Here is a 4,629-nt window from a genome sequence, read left to right on the forward strand (position 1 = left end):
GCGAGGGGCAGAGAACAGCTTGGTGGGCTGGGCTGGATGACTTAGGGCTGTTACAGGCTTGAGCTGCAGTTCAGATTTTAACCACAGTGTGAAGTTATCGGGGGATTTTAAACAGGAGGACACAGCCTGATTTGCATATTAAAAAGATTGCCCAGCTGCTGGGTGAAGACTGCCTTTTAAAAGCATAAAAATAGAAGTAGGAAGATGGTTAGGAGGGTATCAACAACAATCCGGGCAGGGAATAATCACTGTTATTAATCGCATTTCTCAGAGGGGCTCGCAGCAGGTAGTGACGCTGCGCTTTCATTTGCATAGTGACTCAGTGTGGAGGCCTTTCTCCTGTCACTGTGCTGGGACTTAAGAGCAACCCTAGAATGGATTAGCGAGCACTAGTTCCTGGGCTAAAATGAGTCTCCAAGACGTTGGTCCTTGGAAGGTAAGACTTTGCTGAGAGCTGGGAGCCCGGCTTAACCCTAGGCCTCCTGACCTGTCTGGGCTCTGTCCACTTCCTGAAACCTCAGGCAGAGTCCGCAGGTCAGAGGAGGAAATGCAGTGGCCAGACTAGGTAGTCCAGGCCCAGAGTCCTGCTGACCAGAGCCTAAGGGGTCTGGGAGGAACCAGGGTGCTAGGCTCTGCTAGAGCTATGCCATATGGAGAACACAGTAAATAAGACGTGCTTTGCCTTCCAAGTGCCTAAAATCTAGTCCGAAACAAACGGAAGGCTTCAATAAATAATTTAAGAATGTGCTGCAGATTAAAAGGCATATGTACACATAAATAACTTTAGGGGGACGTTAGGTCTTTTCCTTGGGACAAATGGGTCTGAATGCTGTTTGGAGGGCAGTGTTTTCACCTGGACCTTGGTGGTCTCCTGGGGCAGTCACTGGCCTGCTTACCAAGGTCACCCGCATCATTTGATCCACACTATACTGAAGCAGTCCTTACCCAGCGCCCCCCCCCCATACTTAGTGTCTAATACAATCGCTGCTTTGTTGACCTCATGAATTCTGTGCCTCAGGAATTTGGAAGGTCAGAGTGGGGATGGCTGGGCTCTGACTCAGCATGCCTAAGCCTCAGTTTTGAACTCCACTGGCTAGGTGCCAGAACCTGGGACCCTTTGACAGTTATGTGGCAGGCGATCTGGCTGGGGAGGTGCCAAAGCCTGAGCTGAACCGGCTGCTATTCAGTGTGTTTCTATGGGGTCTCTCCATGGGCTGGGGGCTCCTCACAGCATCGGGGCTCCAGGAAGTCCTGCTTCAGTCATGCACATCAGAGCTCCCACTGTGAGGGCTATAAGGAAGGCAGAAGCCACTTAGCTTTCTGTCCCACCTGAAAGTACCTCCACCCTGGTCACCGAGGCACAGCATTGCAAAGGATGCCCTGGTGTGTGTGAACCCACACCAGGTGGGTTCCAGGCCCCTGCCACACACTGGAGGGAACATCAATATTCAGCAAGTGAAAACCACTCTAGTGTGAAGGTTTAATGAAACCAGGAACTTGTGCTAGATGGTTTACAGCTATAAACCAAGGGCAGCAGAGATTTTTTTTTTTGATATGAAATGAATTTGAGCACAGAATTGTGCTGTGGTATAATCAATAAAATGCTGATATTTCAGTCCATGGACCAGAACACAGAAGTATTTGCTGTTACCTTGGGGAGGTGAATGGAGAAAAGGACCCAGCTCCTGAGTGTGCAACATGAGCATGGCTGTTGTGAAGACAAAGGAATAACAGCAGTTGAGATGCCTGGCCAAAGAGCCTCAGTGAAGATGTTTTCTGGAAGGTTCGTTTTCAATACTGCTTTTAAATGAATCTCTTCTCATCAAGGCTAGCCCATCAAGCCTTATGTTTGGAAGTACTTAGTGAGAATTAATAGTTACTATGTGCTTGACATAAAAATAGAAAGAGGGTGGAGAGAGAGAGAGAGAGAGAGAGAGAGAGAGAGAGAGAGAGAGAGAGAACACTGAAACCAGAGTGCCCATGGGAGAAATGGGAGAAATACCAAGGAAAGTGTGCTTTGGCCGTCTGATGCTCCGGTGGGTCCCCAAGGCCATTGCCTTCAAGACTGATCGCAAGTTTCTGTTGATTGCAGGGTGTGTGAGCAAGAGGAGTAAGTTCCTCTGAGAGGAAAGACGTGGTGTGTGTGTGTGTGTGTGTGTGTGTGTGTGTGTGTGTGTGTGTGTGTGCACCTGTCTTAGGTTTCTAGTGCTGCCGTAGAACACTGACCAAAAGCGACTGTGGAGGAAAGGCTTTATTGACTCACGAATCTCAGTCACAGTCCATTGAGGGGTGCCAAGGCAGGAACCTGGAGGCAGGGACCGAAGCAGAAGCCATGAAGGAGCACTGCTTACTAGCTTACTCAGTCTGCTTTCATTTATCACCTAGGACACCTGCCCAGCAGTGGCACCACCCACAGGGGCCTGAGCATTCCCACACTCACCATTAATTTTAAAAAATTGCCCTACAGATTTGTCTTCTGGCAAAGTAATGGACATATTTTCTCAATTGAGGTTTCTCTTCTCAGACATGTATAGGTTTGTGTCAAGTTTACAAAAACCAGTCGATACCTAAAGAAAGAGCAATTTAGGTTGATTAGGTTGATTGGACTCTCTCCCACTGTTTTTAAAGAGCTTTAGGAGATACAACTCATCCACTATGACATCTACCCATCTACAGTGCAAACTGGGTTAAGGTTGGTATAATCACAGCAGTGTAACTACCAGTACATTCTAAATTAGATGCTCTGGACAAACTAGGTAGCTAGACTAGCCAAACCAGCAAATTCTGGGTTCAGCAGGATACCCTGAGTCAGTAAATGAAGAGAATTATTGAAGAAGACACCCAAAGTCAGCCTATGGCTTCCACATGCAGGTGCACATGTGTGTCCTCATATACCCACACACATTTGAACATGTATGCATGCACCACATACACAAACACACGGGGGTGGGGGAGAACTCCATTCCCATTAGCAGTCACCCCTATTACTCTACACTCCCCAGGCAACCACAGATCCACTTCTGTCTCTATTCTGGGCATTTTTCACAAACTCATGCAAAGTGAGTCTTCCATCTGGCTTCGTTCTCTTTGTGATATTCTCCAGGCTCATCTGTGTCTCAGCCTCGTTCCTTCCCATTGAGGGAGGGATAACATCTCATTGTATGCATTTGTCATATTTTATTTATCCATTTAGCAGTGGAGGGACATTAGATTGTTCTCGTTTTGTGGCTATATGAATACCACTGCTATGAACATTCTCCTACAAGTTATACACATGCATATAAGTATACTTCAAAACACACACACACACACACACACACACACACACACACACACACACGCACATACAAATACCAATGTACACATGAACGCATATGCACATGAGTAGAACGCTCTTCCCATGTGGGAATCCAGTAGCCTAAGTAGCAGGAGCCCCCGAGCAGTCTCACCCCTTTAGCATGGAGCAGTAAGGATTCAGTCTTCCCCACTGAGGCCAGTGCAAACCCGGGCAGCTCAGCCACTTCCCCCCGTCAGGATGTGAGGAGTCAGGAAGTTGACCCTGTTCCGAGAACGTCTCTTCACCTTCCTGGGTGTTCCTCACAGTTGCCATGAAGACATTGAGCAGCACAGTCCCCACAGTGTCACACTCCTCAGGTCTGAATTCCTTGAATTTTGTCCTGTGTGGTGTCTTCCTGTGAGGCCTGCCCCTGGCCTGCTTCTGGAAGGCACCTTTTTCTTGCTCTGTCAGCACAGCTGATGTCACTTGGGGCCACACGTCCTGTAAACCTCAGGGTCTGCGCCAAGTGTGGAGAAAGGGCAAAAAGGGAGTCCATGAAGCGGGTGAGAGACAAACTCCTGGCTTTCTTCCTTCCCACAGACTGGTAAAATTCAGGACGCCCTGCCTGCTTCCCCACCAGCCTGGGGTGTGGCCATGGTCTCTGTGAAGTCAACTTTGCCTAGGCCCTCTCGGTCCCACCACCCCCTGCTCTGATGTCTAAGCTTTGGGGTGGCACAAAGATGTCCCAGGAGTAGCCCGGGGGCTAAAATGGAGGAACCCTGTCAGAAAGCAGCCATTCATTGATCAGTGAACCAAAGGGCAAGACACACATGGTCAAGTACACACACGGGGTGGGGTGGGGTGGGGTGGGGTGGGGCTGGGAGGAGGCAGAGGGAGAGGAAGAGAACACCAGACACCTTGGTTATTCACTATCGGCTCTACCCCTTGGGGAGCCCACCCTCAATGTTTCTGCATTCCTCTTCTCATCCCACAGATGGTCTACAAAGTGTAAGTCTGACTGCGCAGCCTTCCTGTCTGAAACCCTCCATTGGCCAATAAAATCCCAACTCCTTGCCAGAGTACAGAGATCCTGCCTGGTTCTTCCACACCTGACCTTGCTGGATCCCACACAGGGGCTTCAGCACTCCAGCATGTTCTGTGCACACAAACCCCATCAGGATCTCAGAAGGTGGTGACTCCATCAGGGTCTGTAAAGGGGTGGTTAAGTTAGATGACGCTGGTAGTGTGTCTGACCTGATGTAACTGGGCTCCTTGTAAGAGAAGATCAGGACACAAACACACGCAGAGTCCACCTGTGTGGCTAGGAAAGACAACCTCAAGGGGCCTCAGGA

At 49.2% G+C, this 4,629-nt stretch overlaps 1 long non-coding RNA gene across 1 annotated transcript; it reads left to right on the top strand.

Moving 5' to 3' along the window:
* Positions 1-329: 329 nt before the first annotated feature.
* LOC128104090 (uncharacterized) lies at positions 330-4,357 on the top strand. Its single transcript, XR_008215864.1, has 3 exons — positions 330-436; positions 1,617-1,783; positions 4,272-4,357. It is a non-coding gene; the product is annotated as an uncharacterized LOC128104090 (long non-coding RNA).
* Positions 4,358-4,629: the final 272 nt, after the last annotated feature.

Source organism: Peromyscus californicus, unplaced genomic scaffold (genome assembly GCF_007827085.1).
Source record: "Peromyscus californicus insignis strain IS unplaced genomic scaffold, ASM782708v3 Scaffold_8__1_contigs__length_139910024, whole genome shotgun sequence".
NCBI classification, from domain to species: domain Eukaryota; kingdom Metazoa; phylum Chordata; class Mammalia; order Rodentia; family Cricetidae; genus Peromyscus; species Peromyscus californicus.